General features: G+C 39.8%; 1 protein-coding gene across 2 annotated transcripts in view; it reads left to right on the top strand.

Annotated features, from left to right (window-relative positions):
- GALNT1 (polypeptide N-acetylgalactosaminyltransferase 1) overlaps window positions 1-24,374 on the top strand; it is a 91,341-nt gene that overhangs the window by 7,407 nt on the left and 59,560 nt on the right. The window contains exon 1 of one of the 2 annotated variants that reach the window (XM_030810565.1): window positions 17,489-17,506. The exons of the other annotated variant lie outside the window; for it this stretch is intronic. The gene's annotated coding sequence lies outside the window, so the exon portion shown is untranslated. Of the gene's footprint in view, window positions 1-17,488; window positions 17,507-24,374 lie in introns of those variants that run through there. 2 annotated transcript variants of the gene reach the window in all.

Raw genomic sequence — 24,374 nt, 5'->3', positions numbered from 1 at the left:
TTAGGCCTGTTAACTTTTTTCCTGTACACTGATTTATTCATTTGAAGAAGTTGTGATTATTATCATTCAGCTTTTGACAAGTAATAAGAAAAGTAGACATTATGGCAAACTAAATTATCTAATGGAATCTGTTTTGTGGAGGGTGGAGAGGTCCCAGTTGCCGCTGATTTTCTGGAAGGATGCACACAACATAAAGCTGTACTTATGGCTCAGGTTTATTACAGCAAAGGATACAATGCAGAAGAAGGTAAATGGTAGAGTGGGTAGGCATAGGCTTCCAGGTCCTCTTTCAGTGAGAATCACAGGGACATGCTTTTCTCTCCAGCAGTGAGTGATAGAGACACATGCACGATGTCTCTAGCCAGAGAAGCACACAAGTGTTACAGTCCAGAGTTCTTACAGGGAGCTAGTCACATAAGCACATTCCTACCATATGACCAGCTCTGGTAACTGAAACTTGGGACCCCACACCAGATACCAGGTACACATAATAAATCTTAATGATTACTTTAAAACAATGCTGACAGCCTGGTACATCCTGTCTCACTGCCTGGAGCATACACAAAAAGATCGTTAACAAGTGACTGTGAACAATCCAGGAACATAGTTCTCAGAATTTGGCTAGGGTCATTGCCTTGACTCCAGGAATCCATCCCCTAGAGATTAGCACGACCTAAGTAAAACGGACCTGCTGTGTTAACTCGATTCACACAGTTGAAATACTGTTGGAAATGTTGAATGCAATATTTAATGCTAGATACAGTCTTTAGAGTATGATATTCTAAACGTAGAAACAATAATTGATGGCAAAATAGCTGACCAATTTTGTTTCTCTGAGAAGTTTGTAGATTTTTTTTTAAATTAGGGTTTCATAGATTGTTTTCTTTTAGGGTGACTTTTAGATTTCCTGTTTTTGTCCACAGCTATTTGTATTATATAATGATATGTGTTATGTTAAACAGTAATACAAAAATATTAACTTAAAGACAGTTATTTTAAAATTAACCTTCACTTTGTGAAGGTCTTGTGATTGGCTTTATAACACAATGGGATCCTTTTTTTTTTTTTACAGAATTTGCAGAATCGCGGAAATAATCGGTTTTGCAGAAAGCACATCAGCCGTAGTTTTTTTAAAAAAGAATGTCTGATTCCAGGATATGGAATCAATCTTTGCTGCTTTATTTATTGCTAGTTGAAACCTGCTTTATGTTATACAGAAACAACAAAATGGATGGTGACAGTCCCATGCTTAAAAATGGAACATTCTGAGTTAACATAGTTAAATAGATTCCCATATTTTTCCTTATTGCAGAACTTTACAGACCCTTTAGTAGGATAATATGCAATGTGAATCTACCAGGACAAATAGAGTATAAACTGTTTCCTCGAATTACTTGACTCTGGAATCTCTTTAGTGAGGACTGTCTCAGTTACTGGTCCTGCAATAACAGTGTTCTTTAGAACAAAATGGACCAGAGGGAAAGACTGTCTTAAGGACAGGGAAAGGCCATTAGAGGGTTTTAGGTCAAAGAGAGACAGAAACAAAACAACTGTAGAAAAAACTTAAACAAAACCTTGTATCATATGCTGCGTTCTCATAAAACCTGTTCAGAAACTTCCCTATCTTGATGTTTCTTTGCCTGTCAGGTTTCCTTAATTGATATTTCTCTTTTGTAATGTGAATGGCATGTCTCTTAGATTGGTGTTCAACAATGTGATTAGATGTGGGTCATTACCTTCATGCTTGTACCACCTATAGTACCTGACACAGTATCAAGAACATCATTGGCCAAGACTTTTTTTTTTTTTTTTTTTTTTTTTTCAGTAAAACTTTTTTTTTTTTTTTTTTTTTTTTTATTATACTTTAGGGTTTTAGGGTACATGTGCACAATGTGCAGGTTTGTTACATATGTATCCATGTGCCATGTTGATTTCCTGCACCCATTAACTCGTCATTTAGCATTAGGTGTATCTCCTAATGCTGTCCCTCCCCCCTCCCCCCACCCCACAACAGTCCCCGGAGTGTGATGTTCCCCTTCCTCTGTCCATGAGTTCTCATTGTTCAATTCCCACCTATGAGTGAGAACATGCGGTGTTTGGTTTTTTGTCCTTGTGATAGTTTACTGAGAATGATGTTTTCCAGTTTCATCCATGTCCCTACAAAGGACACGAACTCATCATTTTTTATGGCTGCATAGTATTCCATGGTGTATATGTGCCACATTTTCTTAATCCAGTCTATCGTTGTTGGACATTTGGGTTGGTTCCAACTCTTTGCTATTGTGAATAGTGCCGCAATAAACATACGTGTGCATGTGTCTTTATAGCAGCATGATTTATAGTCCTTTGGGTATATACCCAGTAATGGGATGGCTGGGTCAAATGGTATTTCTAGTTCGAGATCCCTGAGGAATCGCCACACTGACTTCCTCAATGGTTGAACTAGTTTACAGTCCCACCAACAGTGTAAAAGTGTTCCTATTTCTCCACATCCTCTCCAGCACCTGTTGTTTCCTGATTTTTTAATGATGGCCATTCTAACTGGTGTGAGATGGTATCTCACTGTGGTTTTGATTTGCATTTCTCTGATGGCCAGTGATGATGAGCATTTCTTCATGTGTTTTCTGGCTGCATAAATGTCTTCTTTTGAGAAGTGTCTGTTCATGTCCTCTGCCCACTTTTTGATGGGGTTGTTTGTTTTTTTCTTGTAAATTTGTTTGAGTTCATTATAGATTCTGGATATTAGCCCTTTGTCAGATGAGTAGGTTGCAAAAATTTTCTCCCATTCTGTAGGTTGCCTGTTAATTCTGATGATAGTTTCTTTTGCTGTGCAGAAGCTCTTTAGTTTAATGAGATCCCATTTGTCGATTTTGGCTTTTGTTGCCATTGCTTTTGGTGTTTTAGACATGAAGTCCTTGCCCATGCCTATGTCCTGAATGGTATTGCCTAGGTTTTCTTGTAGGATTTTAATGGTTTTAGGTCTAACATATAAGTCTTTAATCCATCTTGAATTAATTTTTGTGTAAGGTGTAAGGAAGGGATCCAGTTGCAGCTTTCTACATATGGCTAGCCAGTTTTCCCAGCACCATTTATTAAATAGGGAATCCTTTCCCCATTTCTTGTTTTTGTCAGGTTTGTCAAAGATCAGATAGTTGTAGCTATGCGGCATCATTTCTGAGGGCTCTGTTCTGTTCCATTGATCTATGTCTCTGTTGTGGTACCAGTACCATGCTGTTTTGGTTACTGTAGCCTTGTAGTATAGTTTAAAGTCAGGTAGCGTGATGCCTCCAGCTTTGTTCTTTTGGCTTAGGATTGACTTGGCGATGCGGGCTCTTTTTTGGTTCCATATGAACTTTAAAGTAGTTTTTTCCAATTCTGTGAAGAAAGTCATTGGTAGCTTGATGGGGATGGCATTGAATCTATAAATTACCTTGGGCAGTATGGCCATTTTCACGATATTGATTCTTCCAACCCATGAGCATGGAATGTTCTTCCATTTGTATCCTCTTTTATTTCATTGAGCAGTGGTTTGTAGTTCTCCTTGAAGAGGTCCTTCACATCCCTTGTAAGTTGGATTCCTAGGTATTTTATTCTCTTTGAAGCAATTGTGAATGGGAGTTCACTCATGATTTGGCTCTCTGTTTGTCTGTTATTGGTGTACAAGAATGCTTGTGATTTTTGTACATTAATTTTGTATCCTGAGACTTGCTGAAGTTGCTAATCAGCTTAAGGAGATTTTGGGCTGAGACAATGGGGTTTTCTAGATATACAATCATGTCATCTGCAAACAGGGACAATTTGACTTCCTCTTTTCCTAATTGAATACCTTTTATTTCCTTCTCCTGCCTGATTGCTCTGGCCAGAACTTCCAGCACTATGTTGAACAGGAGCGGTGAGAGAGGGCATCCCTGTCTTGTGCCAGTTTTCAGAGGGAATGCTTCCAGTTTTTGCCCATTCAGTATGATATTGGCTGTGGGTTTGTCGTAGATAGCTCTTATTATTTTGAGATACGTCCCATCAATACCTAATTTATTGAGAGTTTTTAGCATGAAGAGTTGTTGAATTTTGTCAAAGGCCTTTTCTGCATCTATTGAGATAATCATGTGGTTTTTGTCTTTGGTTCTGTTTATATGTTGGATTACATTTATTGATTTGCGTATGTTGAACCAGCCTTGCATCCCAGGGATGAAGCCCACTTGATCATGGTGGATAAGCTTTTTGATGTGCTGCTGGATTCGGTTTGCCAGTATTTTATTGAGGATTTTTGCATCAATGTTCATCAAGGATATTGGTCTGAAATTCTCTTTTTTGGTTATGTCTCTGCCAGGTTTTGGTATCAGGACGATGCTGGCTTCATAAAATGTGTTAGGGAGGATTCCCTCTTTTTCTATCGATTGGAATAGTTTCAGAAGGAATGGTACCAGTTCCTCCTTGTACCTCTGGTAGAATTCGGCTGTGAATCCATCAGGTCCTGGACTCTTTTTGGTTGGTAAGCTATTGATTATTGCCACAATTTCAGAACCTGTTATTGGTCTATTCAGAGATTCAACTTCTTCCTGGTTTAGTCTTGGGAGGGTGTATTTGTCGAGGAATTTATCCATTTCTTCTAGATTTTCTAGTTTATTTGCATAGAGGTGTTTGTAGTATTCTCTGATGGTAGATTGTATTTCTGTGGGATCAGTGGTGATATCCCCTTTTTCGTTTTTTATTGCATCTATTTGATTCTTCTCTCTTTTCTTCTTTATTAGTCTTGCTAGCGGTCCATCAATTTTGTTGATCTTTTCAAAAAACCAGCTCCTGGATTCATTAATTTTTTGAAGGGTTTTTTGTGTCTCTATTTCCTTCAGTTCTGCTCTGATTTTAGTTATTTCTAGCCTTCTGCTAGCTTTTGAATGGGTTTGCTCTTGCTTTTCTAGTTCTTTTAATTGTGATGTTAGGGAGTCAATTTTGGATCTTTCCTGCTTTCTCTTGTGGGCATTTAGTGCTATAAATTTCCCTCTACACACTGCTTTGAATGTGTCCCAGAGATTCTGGTATGTTGTGTCTTTGTTCTCGTTGGTTTCAAAGAACATCTTTATTTCTGCCTTCATTTCATTATGTACCCAATAGTCATTCAGGAGCAGGTTGTTCAGTTTCCATGTAGTAGAGCGGTTTTGAGTGAGTTTCTTAATCCTGAGTTCTAGTTTGATTGCACTGTGGTCTGAGAGACAGTTTGTTATAATTTCTGTTCTTGTACATTTGCTGAGGAGAGCTTTACTTCCAACTATGTGGTCAATTTTGGAATAGGTGTGGTGTGGTGCTGAAAAAAATGTATATTCTGTTGACTTGGGGTGGAGAGTTCTGTAGATGTCTATTAGGTCCACTTTATGTAGAGCTGAGTTCAATTCGTGGATATCCTTGTTAACTTTCTGTCTCGTTGATCTGTCTAATGCTGACAGTGGGGTGTTAAAATCTGCCATTATTATTGTGTGGGAGTTTAAGTCCCTTAGTAGGTCACTCAGGACTTGCTTTATGAATCTGGGTGCTCCTGTGTTGGGTGCATATATATTTAGGATAGTTAGCTCTTCTTGATGAATTGATTCCTTTACCATTATGTAATGGCCTTCTTTGTCTCTTTTGATCTTTGTTGGTTTAAAGTCTATTTTATCAGAGACTAGGATTGCAACCCCTGCCTTTTTTTGTTTTCCAGTTGCTTGATAGATCTTCCTCCATCCCTTTATTTTGAGTCTATGTGTGTCTCTGCATGTGAGATGGGTTTCCTGAATACAGCACACTGATGGGTCCTGACTCCTTATCCAGTTTGCCAGTCTGTGTCTTTTGATTGGAGCATTTAGCCCATTTACATTTAACGTTAATATTGTTATGTGTGAATCTGATCCTGTCATTATGATGTTAGTTGGTTATTTTACTCGTTAGTTGCTATAGTTTCTTCCTAGTCTCGATGGTCTTTACAATTTGGCATGTTTTTGCAGTGGCTGGTACCGGTTGTTCCTTTCCATGTTTAGTGCTTCCTTCAGGAGCTCTTTTAGGGCAGGCCTGGTGGTGACAAAATCACTCAGCGTTTGCTTGTCTGTAAAGTGTTTTATTTCTCCTTCACTTATGAAGCTTAGTTTGGCGGGATAGGAGATTCTGGGTTGAAAATTCTTTTCTTTAAGAATGTTGAATATCGGCCCCCACTCTCTTCTGGCTTGTAGAGTTTCTGCTGAGAGATCAGCTGTTAGTCTGATGGGCTTCCCTTTGTGGGTAACCCGACCTTTCTCTCTGGCTGCCCTTAACATTTTTTCTTTCATTTCAACTTTGGTGAATCTGACAATAATGTGTCTTGGAGTTGCCCTTCTCGAGGAGTATCTTTGTGGCGTTCTCTGTATTTCCTGAATCTGAATGCTGGCCTGCCTTGCTAGATTGGGGAAGTTCTCCTGGATAATATCTTGCAGAGTGTTTTCCAACTTGGTTCCATTCTCCCCATCATTTTCAGGTACACCAATCAGACGTAGGTTTGGTCTTTTCACATAGTCCCAAATTTCTTGGAGGCTTTGTTCATTTCTTTTTATCCTTTTTTCTCTAAACTTCCCTTCTCTTTTCATTTCATTCATTTCATCTTCCATCAGCGATACCCTTTCTTCCAGTTGATCGCATCTGCTACTGAGGCTTCTGCAATCTTCGCGTAGTTCTCGAAACTTGGCTTTCAGCTCCATCGGCTCCTTGAAGCCCTTCTCTCCATTGGTTATTCTAGTTATCCATTCTTCTAATTTTTTTTCAAAGTTTTTAACTTCTTTGCTGTTGTTTTGAATTTCCTCTCGTAGCTCAGAGTAGTTTGATCGTCTGAAGCCTTCTTCTCTCAACTCATCAAAGTCATCCTCCATCCAGCTTTGTTCCGTTGCTGGTGAGGAACTGCGTTCCTTTGGAGGAGGAGAGGTGCTCTGTTTTTTAGAGTTTCCAGTTTTTTTGGTCTGTTTTTTCCCCATCTTTGTGGTTTTATCTACTTTTTGTCTTTGATGATGGTGATGTACAGATGGGTTTTTGGTGTGGATGTCCTTTCTGTTTGTTAGTTTTCCTTCTACCAGACAGGACCCTCAGCTGCAGGTCTGTTGGAGTTTACTAGAGGTGCACTCCAGACCCTGTTTGGCTGGGTGTCAGCAGCGGTGGCTGCAGAACAGCAGATTTTCGTGAGACCACAAATTCAGCTGTCTGATAGTTCCTCTGAAAGTTTTGTCTCAGAGAAGTACCGGGTTGAATGAGGTGTCAGTCTGTCCCTACTGGGGGGGTGCCTCCCAGTTAGGCTGCTCAGGGGTGAGGGACCCACTTTAGGAGGCAGTCTGACCGTTCTCAGATCTCCAGCTGCGTGCTGGGAGAACCACTACTCTCTTCAAAGCTGTCAGTCAGACAGGGACATTTAAGTCTGTGGAAGTTCTTGCAGAGTTTTTGTTTGTCTGTGCCCTGCCCCCAGAGGTGGAGCCTACAGAGGCAGGCAGGCCTCCTTGAGCTGTGGTGGGCTCCACCCAGTTCGAGCTTCCTGGCTGCTTTGTTTACCTAAGCAAGCCTGGGCAATGGCGGGCGCCCCTCCCCCAGCCTCGCTGCCGCCTCGCAGCTTGATCTCAGACTGCTGTGCTAGCAATCAGCGAGACTCCGTGGGCATAGGACCCTCCGAGCCAGGTGCGGGACACAATCTCCTAGTGTGCCGTTTTCCAGGCCCGTTGGAAAAGCGCAGTTAGGGTGGGACTGACCCGATATTCCAGGTGCCGTCTGCTTCCCCTTTCTTTGACTAGGAAAGGGAACTCCCTGACCCCTTGCGCTTCCCGAGTGAGTCAATACCTCGCCCTGCTTCGGCTCGCGCACAGTGCGCTTCACCGACTGTCCTGCACCCACTGTTAGGCACTCCCTAGTGAGATGAAACCAGTACCTCAAGCAGAAATGCAGAAATCACCCGTCTTCTGTGTCGCTGGGGCTGGGAGCTGGAGACCGGAGCTGTTCCTATTCGGCCATCTTGGCTCCACCCTCATTGGCCAAGACTTAATAAATATCCAGAGAGCATGAAATGAGTTGTGACTCAAAAATACAGGCATGTCCCTGTTATTGTACTTTGTTTCATTGTACTTCACGGATACTACTTTGTTTTTTTTTTTTTTTCAACAGATGGAAAGTTTGTGGCAATCCTACACTGAAAAAGTCTATAGGCACAATTTTTCCAACAGCATCTGCTCACTTTGTGTCCTTATGTCACATTTTGGTAATTCTTAGAGTATTTCAGAGGTTTTCATGATTATATCTGTTGTGGTGATTTTTGATTAGTGATCTTTGTTGTTATTATTGTAATTGTTTTGAGGTGCCACAAACTTGTGCCCATACAAGATGGCAAGTTTAATCAATAAATGTGTCTTTTCTGACTGCTCCACGGAACAGCCGTTTCCCTGTCTCTCTCCCTCTCCCCGGGTCTCCCTGTTACCTAAGATACAACACATATACCACCACACTCTGCTGAGCAACAGTATTGAAAGGATGCAAATTAATAACCCTACAGTGTCCTCTAAGCATTCAAGTGAAAGGAAGAGTCATGTGTCTCTCACTTAAATCAAAAGCTAGAAAAGATTACGCTTAGTGAGGAAGGCATGTCTAAAGCAGAGATGGGCCAAAAGCTGGGCTTCTTGAGCCATATAATTTGAAAAATTCTGAATGGCAAGGAAGAGTTCTTGAAGGAAGCTACTCCACTGAACACACAAATGATAAGAAAGCAGAACAGCTTTATTGCTGGTAAGACAGTTTTAGTAGTCTGCATAGATCAAACCAACCTCAACGTTCCCTTAAGCCAAGCCTAATCAAGAGCAAGGCCCTAACTCGTCAATGCTGTGAAGGCTGAGAGAGGTGAGGAAGCTGCAGAAGAAAAGTTTGAAGCTAGCGGAGATTGGTTCAGGAGGTTTAAGGAGAGAAGCCATCTCCACAACGTAAAAATGAGTGTTGTTGTAGAAGCTGCAGCAAGTTATCCAGATCTAGCTAAGACCGTTGATGAAGGTGGCTACGCTAACAAACAGGCTTTCAATGCAGACAGAACAGCCTTTTATTGGAAGAAGATGCCAGCTAAGACTTTCATAGGTAGAGAGGAGAAGTCAGTGCCTGACTTTAAAGTGTCAAAGAACAGACTGACTTTCTTAGTAGGTGATAGTGCAGCTGGTAACTTTAAGTTGAAGCCAGTGTTCAGTTACCATTCTGAAAATTCTAGGGCCCTTAAGAATTACACTAAATCTATTCTGCCTCTGCACTATACATGGAACAACAGAGGCTGGATGACAGCACATCTGTTTACAACATGGTTTATTGAATAATTCCACTGTTCAGACTTGCTGCTTAATAAAAAAGATTCCTTTCAAAATATTACTTTTCATTGAGAATGCACCTAGTTACCCAAGAGCCGTGATGGAGATGTGTGATGAGATTAATGTTTTCATGCCTGCAAATACAACATTTATTCTGCAGCCCATGAATCAAAGAGTAATTCCGACTGTCAAGTCTTATTTAAGAAATACATTTCATAAAGCCATAGTTGCCGGGTCTGACACACAGACCCTGACCAAGCAATGGATGAACAAATGCACTCAGACAGGTATCCAGTGAAAGAGTGGGCTAGGGGACCGGGCTGCTCATGGACCCCAAGGATGGTGTTGTAAAGAGTTGTGGCAGCTGTGGCCCTGACAAGCTGGTGCTGCAGGCATTTATTTATACAGATTTAATGACAAAGGCCTTGAGTCAACACACTTGTGGGTAATTAACATGATGCCTCCCCCCCACCCCCACCCCACTCCCCAGCAGTCCTGCACTCAGATGATTAAAGGCCAGGTTCCAAGGCCTAAGTAAACTAAGTTACCTAGATCAGTTTCTTTACATCTCCTTGTTATCTAACCTAAGCTTTCAGGCACAGGATAAGAGAATCTGGCTGCCTTCAGCCAAATCCTTTTCCGAAGCTTTTGTAAAATCTCCCGGCCTTCCAAGAAGGTTTGCATCTTTCTACAATTTTTCCCACCACATTGACCAATCTCCTACACATAGCTGCCGTAGACAGTGATTCCTCTGGTGGATCTGAGCAAAGTAACAGAAAAGAGTTTCACCATTCTAGATGCCATTAAGAACATTTCTGATTCATGGGAGGAGGTCAAAACATTGACAGGAGTTTGGAAGAAGTTGAGTTCAACTGCAGATGTGGTGGCAATAACAAGAGAACTAGAATTAGAAGTGGAGCCTGAAGATATGGCTGAATTGCTGCAATCTTAAGATAAAACTTGAATGGATGAGTAGTTACTTCTTATGGATGGGGAAAGAAAGTATTTTCTTGAGACAGACTCTACTTCTTGTGAGGATGCTATGAACACAGTTGAAATGGCAACAAAAGATTTAGAATAACCCATAAACCTAGTTGATAAGGCAGTGGCAAGGGGTTTGAGAGGATTGACCTCAATTTCGAAAAAAGTTCTACTCTGGGTAAGATGCCATCAAACAGCATTGCATGCTATCGAGAAATCTTTCATGGAAGGAAGAGTTGATGTGTCAAACTTCATTTTTATCTTATTTTAAGAAATTGTGACAGCCACTCCAGCAGCCACCACCCTGAACAGTCAGCAGCCATCAACACTGAGGCAAGACCCTCCACCAGCAAAAAAAATATGATTCACTGAAGGCAGAGATGATTGATAGTATTTTTTAGCAGTAAAATTTTTAAATTAAGGTGTACACGTTACTTTTAAAGACAATGCTGTTGTGTACACACTATAGTATCAACGTAACTTTTATTTGTACTGGGAATCCAAAATATTTATGACTCATTTTACTGGATATTTGCTTTATTTTGGTAGTCAGGAACCAAACCTGCAGTATCTCTGAGGTATAACTGTAGTGAACCTTCATTTTTTTTAAGGAACAACAATATAGTAGACATAAAAGTAGGTGCTATGCATTTATTTTAGTAATGATATCATTTTGAGAAACATTTTTGGAATTTTATTTTAGACTTCTCCTAGACTTCTCTTGAGTTTGGCTCTTTTTCCCATCAACATTAACTTATTTTTTGTGATCTTTATGCTTGTTTGATTTGTAGAATTGTTCCACCATAAACATTTAAATACTTTTAACTACTAGATTTCTTTTTTTTTTTTTGGTCAGACGAAGTCTTGCTTTTGTCCCCCAGGGTGGAGTGCAATGGTGCGATCTCGGCTCACTGCAACCTCCACCTCCCGGGTTCAAGCAATTCTCCTGCCTCAGCCTCCCGAGTAGCTGTGATTACAGGCACCTGCCACCACACTCAGGTACTTTTTGTATTTTAAGTAGAGACAGGGTTTCACCATGTTGGCCAGGCTGGTCTCAAACTCCTGACCTCAAGTGTTCCACCCACCTTGGCCTCCCAAAGTGCTGGGATTACAGGCGTGAGCCACCGTGTCCGGCCTTAACACTAGATTTCTTTTGCAGTATTTGGAATATTATTTTAAGTAATTAAATGATCAATCATAGCTACTACATTCTTTTTTTGCCTTATTAAAACCTACCCCTTAAGATCAGGAATAACACAAGGATGCCTGTTGTTATCTTCCTTTTTCAATATGTTATTAATACTAGAAACCTTCACAAGGTAGCCGAATTTAAAATCAATAAAAATACAGGTGCATTTCTGTAAATCAGCAGTAAGCAAAATGATACCATTTCAGGTAGGAAAAAATATAAAGTATCTAACAAGTATTTTCTAACAAAATTTGTGTTAAACCTTTAAAAGAAAACTATAAAATTTTATTGGAAGATGTTAAGAAAGGTCTAAATGAATGGAGAGAGAGAATATTTTTATAGATTTAAAGATGCTTTTGGAAAGGTAGCAGATCTCTCCAGTTATTTATAGATTTATTTATAGAGAAGATTTTCTTAAAACATAGAAAATATGATTCTAGTCAGAATCATGTCAACTTTTCTTTTTGGGTTAAGAAGTTGATTCTAAAATTTTTGAGGAAGACTTAACAGGTCAAGAGTAACCAAGACACTCCTAAAGAAGTTGTGATAGTTGAGAAGACTTGTTTTACCATATATGAAGAATTAGTATAAAGCTATAAAAGTTAAGACAACAGTACGGTATAGGGAGAGATAGATCAATAGAAGAGAATGTGGAAACCCAGAAACTTGGCTTGTGAGAAAGTTGGTATTGCACTCCTTTAGAGACAGCTTTCCATAAATAGCTCTTGGACAACTGGTTATCCACATAGGAGGGAATGACATTGAATCCCTGCTTAAATGGGAAAAGCAAACCTTTAACATTTTTAGATATTAAAACATTGTAATGATTTCTAGATAGAGAAGATTTTCTTAAAACATAGAAAATATGAGCCATAAAAGATGCCACTTTTTTTTGTTTTAGAGATGGGGGTCTTGCTATGTTGCCTAAGTTGGTCTTGAACTTCTGGCCTCAAGCAATCCTCCCACCTTGGCTTCCCAAAATGTTGGGATTATAGGCATTAGCCACCATACCTAGACAAAAATGCTTTTTAGTAAGAACATTGGGAAAAGGGCTGGGGACAGGGGCTCATACCTATAATTCCAGCACTTTGGGAGGCTTAGGCGGGAGGATTGCCTGAGCCCAGGAGTATGAGAGCAGCCTGGCCAATATGGTGAAACCCTCTCTCTACAAAAAAAAGTACAAAAATTAGGTGGGCATGATGGCGTGTGCCTGTAGTCCTAGCTCGGGAGGCTGAAGTGGGAAGGATTCATTGAGCCCAGGAGGTTGAGGCTTCAGTGAGCCATGATTGTGCCACTGCATTCAAACCTGGGCAACAGAGGGAGACCCTGTCTCCAAAACCCTAGGAAAAGATATTGCAGTACATTTAACTCACACAAGGCTACATTAGGATCTTCACAAACTAACAAGAAAAACACAAAACAACACATCTAGTAGAGCAGTGGACCAAACTTCAGTAGGCACATTAGAGAAGAGGAAATGGAATGATCAGTAATGTCAGAGATGGTGGGGAAATGCAAATTGAAACTATATTAAGATACCAATTACATCAGATTGTCAAAAATAAAAATGTCTGACAATAATAAGTGTTGTCAACGATGTAACACATCCACCACATCCAGTGATATAACAGTTCACATCTGGTGGGTGGTTTCAGCCACCTGGGAAAACAAATTGGTGATATCTGATCATATTGAAAATATGCATACTATGCGACCTAACAACCATATGTATATACTTTAGATCAGTGGTCGGTGTGATGACTCATGAGTTAAGAATGGTTTTTAACATTTTTAAGTGGTTGAAAAAAAAATATTTTGTAATTTATAATGTGAAAATTATGTGAAATTCAAATTTTGGTGTCCAAAAATAAGCTTGGAATATTGTCACACTCATTTACATACCTCTTACAGATGCTTTCATGGTACAACACTAGAGTTAAGTTGTTGCAACAGACACTGCATGGCTCAAAAAGCCTAAAATCTTTATCATCTGGCCCTTTGCAGAAAATATTTACTGACCTCTTCTCCAAATAAATACTCTTGCACATGCGTACTAGTAAACATGTTCAGGAATGGTCTTAGCAGTATTGCTTGTAATAACGGAAACCTAGAAAGAACCCAAATGTCCATTAAGAGTAGGGTGGAGAAATAGGTTTGCTAAGCCAGTGGAATACTATTCAGTAGTGAAATGGAATTGGATGCATGGATGGATCCAAGCATATGGATGAATCTCTTAGCATATGGATGAATCTCAGAAACAGTGTTAGAAAAAAGCAAGTCAGGTTTTTCCACTTATAAGCAGTTCAGAAACAGTCAGGTATAAACAAGGCATTGTTAAAAATACTCGTGAGGTTAAATTATCAAGACAAGGAAGGACCATAAGTTAAGAATAGGGATTGCCTTTGAAGAGTTGGGGAAGAGATGGGATTTGAGAGGGAACTTTAAAAGTCATGTTCTTATTGTTAAACCAGGTAGTGGAGATGTGTGTTGTGTTGTGATCATTTATTTCTGTGACACGTTTTATACGTACTCTTTTGATATTTTATGTTTTTGTGATCTGGGGCATTAAAAAGTATCTTTTCAAATAGTAAAGTCTGTCTCATAATATATAATTATGACCCACAGAGGGGAAGCTCATCAGCAGACTAGAAGCTGCTTTTTACCTATAGTCCCCTCTCCCCTGGTTCCCCAAGCATTCTGGTTGTGTCAGGAACCCAATTCAGATTTTCTTAAGCAGAAAAGGGGACTAATAGGAGGATTCCTCGGTGGGTCACTGAAGCCAAGGAAGAGTCAGGGACTTGGTCACTGTCAGGGCGCTCTGCCTCTCATCTGTATGTCTCTGCTTGGCCACATTCTCTTTAGCTGCAAGTGGCCTTCTCCATGTTGGGGGCAGTGTGACTGAGTGCAGTCCTAGAGCACAGCCTTCCAGATCTGTGACTCAAGATGCCAAGGAGTCAGGTCCTGTGGTTAGCCTGGCTAGGTCATACTGTGGCCAGGCAACTGGATCTGTTACCAGAAGAAACCCTTCAAGGAGGGGAGGAGAGGTTAAGGGTCAGAATCATGAGCCAGGCAGCCACTTTTGTTTGTAACGGTTACATATGTATTAATTGTAAAGCAATATGTGTGGCATTTTGTCACACCTTTGTGTGGATATCAGGGCTGTTTTGACGTTAACACTAAGATGTTGCCTAAGACATGGCACTGAGACATGGCTGAGGTGGGAAGAGGGGTTAGAAATGTCTGTTGAGCATATTACCTGTTAAAAATCAAAATACAGCATGATCAGCTCTCCTGCCACTTTATAGTCACACCCGTCTCCTTCCCTTCTTCCCATAAGGACATTTAAGGCATTAAGTACTTGAGTCTAAATAAATGTTACAAACTTGGTTTAAAACATAACACATATCTGGCTGGGCGCAGTGGCTCACGCCTTTAATCCCAGCACTTTGGGAGGCCGAGGCAGGCAGATCACGAGGTCAGGAGATCGAGACCATCCTGGCTACCATGGTGAAACCCCGTCTCTACAAATACAAAAAATTAGCCGGGCGTGGTGGCGGGTGCCTGTAGTCCCAGCTACTCAGGAGGCTGAGGCAGGAGAATGGTGTGAACCCAGGAGGTGGAGCTTGCAGTGAGCCGAGATCGCGCCACTACACTCCAGCCTGGGCAACAGAGCAAGACTCCGTCTCAAAAAAAAAAAAATAATAACACATATCTACTATTCTGAATGACTGGAAGGGCATTTAACCCATTGGTGTTTAATTGGGATGCAAATTTGTAGGTAGTTTGTCTCTTTTGCTTTTCTGTTTGCCAGATTCTTTGCTTTGAACATACATTACTTTACAAACAGGAAAAATATAAACTTTTAAAGGTAGTCCTGTAAGTCAGTTTATAATTCCACTCAAGACACTAAACACTGTATTCTCTAATTTGAAACATTTGAGCCAATAAATTTTATAGGAGTTTATTTACATCATGACTACCCCAAATGATAAGCTTGTTCTTCTGACCTCTAAACTTGAGGTAACACCTGGGAAATAACTACAGAAAGAGAATATCCAGGTTTTAATGGAATGTGAACATCAATCTGGGCAGGAATTTTGGATTGATTATTTGCTAATTTTTGTTAAATACTTACGTTGAATAAGAAGGCTCTAAGACCTGAAAATTGGTTCTCCTTTTTCTTTGGCCAGTGAATAAGGCTTCTCAGTGCTAAATTTTGATGAGTAATCACTTGACAGCTCAAAAACTGTGGCAGAAGTATTGGCCTGAACACTTTATAGGAAGCTGGGAATACAAATTGAAGCCTGCGAGACTGGAGCCGTACTCTGGCTACTAGGGGTAGGCCAGAATAGCTGCTACTTGGTTTTGACAATTTTGGCTTCAGTTATCTTTCCACATATTCACTTTTATATTGCTATAAGGTAGGATCCAAGTTTATTTTTTAATTATATGGAAAGCCACTTGTCCCTGCACCAATTTTCTTTGTAGTAGCATCTTTTTAGTTTTTCACACTTGTATGGATTTGTTTTAGGGTACCACATGGTTTTAAATATGTCTGCTTTATAATTAAATCCAGTCCAGGCCAGGCGTGGTGACTCACACCAGTAATCCCAGCACTTTGGGAGGCTGAGGCAGGCGTATCACTTCAGGTGAGGCATTCAAGACCAGCCTGGTCAACATGGTGAAACCTCATCTCTACTAAAAATACAAAAATTAGCTGGGCATGGTGGCATGCGCCTGTAAACCCAGCTACTTGGGAGGCTAAGGCAGGATAATTGCTTGAACCCGGGAGGCAAAGGTTGCAGTGACCCAGGATCACACCACGGCACTCCAGCCTGGGTGACAGAGCAAGACTCTGTCTCAAAATAAATAAATAAGTAAATGAATAAATAAATCCATTCCCCAAAGCCTCATTTGGGTTTTGATAAGAATTATATTGAATTTGTAGATTAATTTTGGGAATAACCTGGTATTCGTTTTCTCATCTATTCATTAGTTAGTTGTTCTTTTGTATTCTTCAATAAAGCTCCACAGTTTTCTTCACTTCTTGCACCTATTGGGTTTCTATAGCTATTTTGAATGTGTTTTTTTTTGTTTGTTTGTTTGTTTGAGATGGAGTCTTGCTCTGTCGCCCAGGCTGGAGTGCAGTGGCGCAGTCTCAGCTCAGTGCAAGCTCCACCTCCTGGGTCACACCATTCTCCTGCCTCAGCCTCCCTCCCAAGTAGCTGGGACTACAGGCACCCACCACCATGCCCGGCTAATTTTTTGTATTTTTAGCAGAGACGGGGTTTCACCGTGTTAGCCAGGATGGTCCCGATCTGTTGACCTCGTGATCCGCCCGCAGCCTCCCAAAGTGCTGGGATTACAGGCGTGAGCCACCGTGCCTGGCCAGTTTATTTTGTATATTCTAATTAGTTATTACTACCATATAGGAGCACGACTGATGTTATATGTTCATCTGTAATCATCCACCTTATGAAATCAATAATTAGCTCTAATGGTTTATCTGTTGATTCTTAAATAACTTTTATGTGGAAATCATATCATTTGCAGATGATAATTTTGGTTTTTTCCCCCCTAATCCTTAATTCATTTTCTTGTCTGTTGCTTGGACCTTCAGTACAGTGTCGGACTGAAGTGAGGATACATAACTTGCCTTGTTTTAACTGAAGCTCCATCATTAAATATGTTTACTGTAGATTAAAGAATTCCCTTTCTAGTTCTAGTTTGCTGTTGAAGTTTTCTATTGCTGAGTAATGAATTACCTAAAAGTTTAATGGCTTTAAGCAATGAAGTATCTCATATTTTCTTTGGGTCAGGAATGGAAGAGCAGTATATTCATTTTTACACTGCTATGAAGAAATACCTGAGACTGGATAATTTATGAAGAAAAGAGGTTTAATTGACTCACAGTTCCACAGGCTTACCAGGAAGCATGACTAGGAGGCCTCAGGAAACTTAAAATCATGGCAGAAGGTGAAGGGGAAGCAAGCATGTCTTACCATGGAGGAGCAGGAGAGAGAAAGAGGTGGGGGAAGTCCCACACATTTGTAAACCATCAGATCTCCTAAGAACTCACTCATTATCCCCAGAACAGCAAGGGGGAAATCTGCCCCCATGATCCAGTTACCTCCCACCAGGTTCCTCCCCCAATACTGGGGATTACAATTCAACATGAGATTTGGGTGGGGACACAGAGCCAAACTATATCAAGCAGCTTGGCAGGATAATTGGCTCAGGATCTTTCATGAGGTTGTACTCAAGATGTCAGCTGGAGCTGCCGTCATCTGAAGGCTTGCCTGGGGCTGCTTTCAAGGGTGTCTCACTTTCATGCCTGGCAGCATAATGTTGGTTGTAAGCAGGAGGCTTCAGTTTCTTACTATGTGGACCTTTGCATAGGAATGCTTAAGCATCCTTCTGACATGGCACTGACTTTCCCCAGAGTGTGATCAGAGAGCGAGCTGGGGGAGGCCATCGAGTATTTAATGACTCAGTCTTCACTTCCATCATATTCTGTTGCTTAGAAGCAAGTCCAGCCCACACTCTAGGAGGAAGTTAAATGACACAAAAACTATTTTGTGTGTTTCTTTTAGTCTGTCTGCCCTACAGAGTAGCATAAGTCAAGGGCTTCTGTCTGGATATCTTTACCTCAGGCCTCTCTTTTGAGCCCTGTGTATATCCAAACAGCCATGGTAGCATCTCTCATTGAAGGTTCAAAGGTACCTCATACTCAACATGTCCAAAATCACACTTAATGTTTCTTCCCATCTTCTCCTCCCCTCCAAAAATTGGTCCATTTTCACTGGTCCCCGTTTCCATGATTGACACCTTTCTCTATCCAGTTGTACAAGCTAGGATTGAGTTTGTCCCATCGTATCTCTTGAATCTTCCTACTTTTATCATCTCCAGCTTCATCTCACATCACAGTTTCCTTTTCTTTTTCTTCAGTTCACTAGCTTTTCAGTGTTGGGCTCCTTTCTGCTATGGAGGCTTTACTATTCACTGCCTGTAATGCTTATTTTCCCTCAAACCATGTCTTTCTTAGGGAAGCCTTTTTGACAAAGTCAAATCTATCATAGATGTGTGTAGAGCTGTGTACCTTCTTTCAAAGCAATTATCACAATTGGAATTTCACATTTATATGATTATTAATGTCAGCTTCCCTGGAGCCAACTCTGAACTTCATAAAGTCAGGGAGTGTGTGAATTTTGTTCACCCTTGTATTCCCTGCATTTGACACATTCCCTACATGTACTGTTTGGGTGATTGAATGAGTTAATAAGTGAATTAATACATTGTTTGGTTATAGTTCTGTTTGAGAAATAGAGCAAATAGAATATAAAATTAATAAAATAATCTAGGCTCTCTTTATTGTATTAGAGGATAACACTTGTCTTTTTAAGTCTTTTAGTTTTCTTGGCAGGAACTCTAGCTGTTAATTAAATAAATAGATTTGTTGAAGGGTCTCATATGTAATACCTGTGTCTGGTTAGTATGATGTAAAACTAGTGATCCTGGCTCTGGGTGGCTGGGAGAGTGCTGTGTTCTCAGGAGAGAGGAGTAAAGCTTGGATCCAAGAGAATGAAGCTTTGTTTTCTCGGAAAGTTACTATTGAGCTGAGATTCTCTGAAACTTTCTGGAGAGCTTTGGTTAGAAATATGAGGGGTAGGAGAAAATCATTCAGCCCTAGAAAATACTGATTAATCTTTGGGAAAATTTGGCATATGATATTAAGAATAGGATCAGGGTTAGGCGTGGTGGTGCATGCCTATAATCCCAGCAGTTTGGGAGGCCGAGGTGGGTGGATCACTTGAGACCAGGAATTCAAGACCAAGCTGGGTATAAAGTGAGAACATGTCAAAAAAAAAAAAAAAAGAGAGAGAAGAAGAAGAAAAAGGAAGGGAGGAAGGGGGGGAGAGAAGGAGGGAAGGAGAGAAGGAGAGAAAGGGAGAAGGAAGGGAGGAAGGGAGGGAGGGAAGGAGGGAAGGAAGGAAGAAAGGGAGGGAGGGAGGGAGGATTGGATCAGAAGTTTACTGATATGCAAATGTGCCCTGACTTAAGATTTTTTGACTTTATGAGAGCGTAAAACCATCACAATTTATATGTAATGTATGGTATTCAGTAAATTGCTTAAGATATTCAACACTTTATTGTAAAATAAGCTTTGTGTTAGATGATTTTGCACAACTATAGGCTAATGCAAGTGTTCTGAGCACATTTAAGGTAGGCTAGGCTAAGCTATAATGTTCTGTTGGTTAGTTGTATTAAAGGCATTTTCGACTTTCGACTTAAGATGTTTTCAACTTATGATGGGTTTATTGCTACATTACCCCATCATAAGTTGAGAAGCATCTGTAATTAATCACTATACTTTGATATTAACTCTAATTTTATATAACTTTAAAAATAAGTAGTTAAATGCATTTCAAATGGAAGGTTTTAACTGACTGTGATTGGGACAAAATAAGCAACTTTTAGTTACTTCCAAAATGAATTCTGGTATGCGTCTTTTGAGAAAACATAAAACAATTTCTCTCTTTGTAAAACTGGCATTGTTTCTTTGAGATATCCTCTCCCCCATGTTTATCTGTTTTTAAGTCGATTGAGATTGAATTTATGTACAGTAAAATTCATCATTTTAGGTTCAGTTTTATAAGTTTGTACAGTGGACACAGTTGTATGACCACCACCCCAAGAAAGTTATGGAATGTTTTCATTGCCGCAGATTCATTTATGGGCAATCCCCTATTCCTTTTTCAGCCCTTGGCAGCCATTGATCTGATTTATTGCTGGTTGCTGGGTGGTGTTTCATTGTATAAATATAGTGCAATTTGTTTATCCGTTTATCAGATGATTGACATTTGGATTGTTTCCAGATATTGATGATTATAAGTAAGCTGCTATAAAGATTTGCATACAGGGCTTTGTGCGGATATGTTTTCCTTTCTCCTGAATAAATAGGAATGGGATTACAGATTCTTATGGGGAGAAACTCAGCTGTTTTCCAGAGAGGCTGTACCATTTTGCATTCCCACTGGCACTGTATTAGAGTTCCAGTTACGCCAATTCCTTTCCAGCACTTGTTATTTTTCTTTTAGCTGTTTTCTTCAATTCATAGTGATGTTTCATTGTGGTTATAATTTAATGTTGAACTTCTTTTCATGTACTCATTTGCTATCTGAAAAAAGTGTTTGGCTTTTTTGGTAAAGTGACAGTTCAGACCTTTTGCCCATTTTATTGGATTCTTTATTTTCTTATTGTGTTTTGAAAGTTTTTTATATATTCTGGATACAAGTCATCTATCAGATATGTAATTTATAAATATTTTCTCCCAAATTTGTGACTTGCTTTTTATTTTCTTTCAAAGAAAAATTGGAAGTTTTAACTTAATCAATAAAGGTGTATCACCTGCGTATAAACAGGTATTTTTCTGAATGGTGTCTTTTGAAGATGAATTAGGAAGTCCATTTTATTTTTTTTAATGGTTTGTGCTTTTTTGTTCTATCTAGGGAATCTTTGCCTAAGATCTCAAGGTCTCAAAAGATTTTATTCTATGTTTTATTCCAGATCTAGTTCAAAAATTTGAGTTAATATTTGTATGTGGTATAGGATATGGGCCAGTATTTGTGTTTTTATTGTATATGGATATCTAATTGTTCTGGGACCGTTGAAAAAACTATTCTTTCTCCGTAACCATGGACTGTGTATGTGTGGGTCTTTTGTAGAGAGCAGGGCTTGGCTTAGTGCTAAGGTTAGCACTCACTGGTGCACTCTTGTCACCAATAATGTTGTCTGTTGTGACAGACAGTGCTTTTGCTGTGCCGAAGATTCCCAGATGACGTTGTCAGTCTTATCCTCTTGGAAGAGTGGGAAATTGCTCAGGTGAAGGCAACACCAGCAGTCTCTGGAAAATGTGGAATGTTCTTTCTTACTTTATTGGGGGAACACAGCCCATTCACGTGGGCCCTTTTCTATTTTCCCTAAGTGTCCTCCGGTCTGAGAAATAAATGGAAAGAGTACAAAAGAGAAATTTTAAAGCTAGGAGTCTGGGGAAGACATCACATGTCAGCAGGTTCCGTGATGCCCCCGAGCCGTAAAACCAGCAAGTTTTTATTAGTGATTTTCAAAAGGGGAGGGAGTGTACGAATAGGGTGTAGGTCACAGAGATCACATGCTTCACAAGGTAATAAAATATAAGGCAAATGGAGGCAGGGCGAGATCACAGGACCGGGGCGAAATTAAAATTGCTAATGAAGTTTTGGGCACACATTGTCATTGATAACATCTTATCAGGAGATAGGGTTTGAGAGCAGACAACCAGTCTGATCAAAATTTATTAGGCGGGAATTTCCTCGTCCTAATAAGCCTGGGAGCCCTACGGGAGACGGGGGCTTATTTCATCCCTTATCTACAACTGTAAAAGACAAACGTTCTAAAGCGGCCATTTCAGAGACCTCTTGGGAAAGCATTCTCTTTCTCAGGGATGTTCCTTGCAGAGAAAAAGAATTCAGCGATATTTCTCCTATTTGCTTTTGAAAGAAGAGAAATACGGCTCTGTTCCGCCTGGCCCACAGGCAGCCAGACTTTAAGGTTATCTCCCTTGTTCCCTGAACATCGCTGTTCTCCTGTTCTTTTTTCAAGGTGCCCAGATTTCATATTGTTTAAACAATTTGTGCAGTTAACGCAATCACCACAGGGTCCTGAGGCGACATTCATTCTCAGCGTACAAAGATGATGGGATTAAGATATTAAAGCAAAGACAGGCATAGGAAATCACAAGAGTATTGATTGGAGAATTGATAAGTGTCCATGAAATCTTCACAATTTATGTTCAGAGATTGCAGTAAAGACAGGCGTAAGAAATCATAAAAGTATTAATTTGGGGAACTAATAAATGTCCATGAAATCTTCACAATTTATATTCTTCTGCCATGGCTTCTGCCGGTCCCTCCGTTCGGGGTCCCTGACTTCCTGCAACAAAACTTCTTTTGTTTCCTGAACCTTATTAAAGGTCTCTGGGCCAAATGTGAAATTCCTTTTCAAGGCTTCCTAGATTATAGCTAATCTTTCTGAATGAGGAGATCATGTTAATATTAATTATTAATGGCTATCATGAACCTAAAAATATGATTTATGACTTAATGCATTCATAATTTTGCACCATAACTATTTTTATAAAGAAACTGCCCCCACCCCTTTACCTTGAGGAAAAAAACTTCAAAATGTAATTTTAAAAGTCTGATTTTGTAATATATTAATTTTTTCTAGTAATGAAAAATGTTGTATCAAAAATATAAAATTGGCCTTGAATTTCTTGGATCAAATAATGAAGTCTGAAGACATTTTTACTATATTACTTTGGGGTTTGATGTCCTGTAGTCTCTTAAAGGACTGAAATTTGTTGTTGGACAGTTGTCTTCAGCTCTGACTCTTTTCCCCACCTGCTGATTTGTTCTTCGACTGAACTTTGTGTGCCTTTTGGAAAAAGGACTTGGTTTTCTTTGTATCCTTCATTTCAAGGACAGTGAAGGACACACAAAAGTTGCTTAGTAAGTGGAGAATAAGGAATAACTTTACAACAATGGTGGCAATAAAGGTAGCAACTCTTTCATTACATTGTACTAGCTTTCATTAAACAAATTGAAATAATAATTATTTAATTACATATGAAAACTAGAATCTTACCTGCAGTGCGTCGTGCAAATTAAATCTTTTAAACAACTCTTTAGAAAGAAAAATTATCTGCCATATTTAAATAAATGTTTTTTCATTCTTTTGCATCTTATATATTTGATGACAATAGGAAACATTGGTGGCAACATACTTGGAACTTTATCTTCAATTTTCTAAAGACATAAGTAGCCTTATTTTTTTTCTTGAACATAAACAACAGAGTAAAAAAATCAAGTTCCTTACATGTTATTTGCTCTTCACCAGATTTCTTCCTGGTACAGTTATGATCTCAAAGAAACATCTCTTGTGCCATTTTGTCTTTTTCTTTCCTTCTTCATTTAGAAGACATTTTCTAAGAGTTTTCTCTGAAGCTTATAGAGATGAGCAAGCCTTCTGTGACCTCATTCCCTTGCGGGGAACAGTAATAGAAACGCCAAATCACCAGTGGCCTCATCCTAAGAGCCAAACCCTGTGGACATTCTTTCTTTGTTATCTCAGCCTCATAGAGGGTCTAACATTGTTTATCCATGCTCCTTCCTTCCTCTGACTTCTCATGCCTCTCTCAAAGGGGCCTGTTTTCTGCAGTATGTGGGAGGTGATGGGTGTCCTGGAGTTTCAGCCCCCTTTTTTCTCTCTGCCTTCTTCATCGGCCTCCTCGTTCCCTCTGCCGACTCCAGTTGCTGCTTGTGTATGTATGCCTAACAAACCTGCCTTTTCACATCAGACCCAGTTACTCCCCTGACTGCCTATTGACACCTCGACATGAGGCCCCTCACATTCAGTGTGAACTAACTCAACTCATGATTTAGTCCGTATTTCCTTTCATTATTGCATTACCATCATCTATCTAGCTAGTTACCTTGGCCTTAAATCTGGGAATCATTTTTTGCCTCTCCTTTATCTTCCTTTCTCCCCATACCCCATGTAGGGTGTGCCACACACCCCTCTTCTCCCAAACACTCACCCTTCACTGCACTTCACCTTCAATCTTAAAAGCTAATTGTGCACCCTTGCAAAACTTAAGTAGAAGGAGATGAAAAGTTATATTTACATTTAACTATTCTGCAGGCATTTTTTTAAATAGGATTTTAGAGACCGTAAAACCACATTTGAAATTCAGATGTTGCACCAGCAATCAGACTGCTTTGCCAGTGATCAAAAGAGGCAGCTTTTCATATGAAATAACACAAAATATAAATACATGTATATAGTTTATCTGGTGA

Source organism: Nomascus leucogenys, chromosome 4 (assembly GCF_006542625.1).
Source record: "Nomascus leucogenys isolate Asia chromosome 4, Asia_NLE_v1, whole genome shotgun sequence".
NCBI classification, from domain to species: domain Eukaryota; kingdom Metazoa; phylum Chordata; class Mammalia; order Primates; family Hylobatidae; genus Nomascus; species Nomascus leucogenys.
This window is presented reverse-complemented; position numbering and strand designations above follow the sequence as displayed.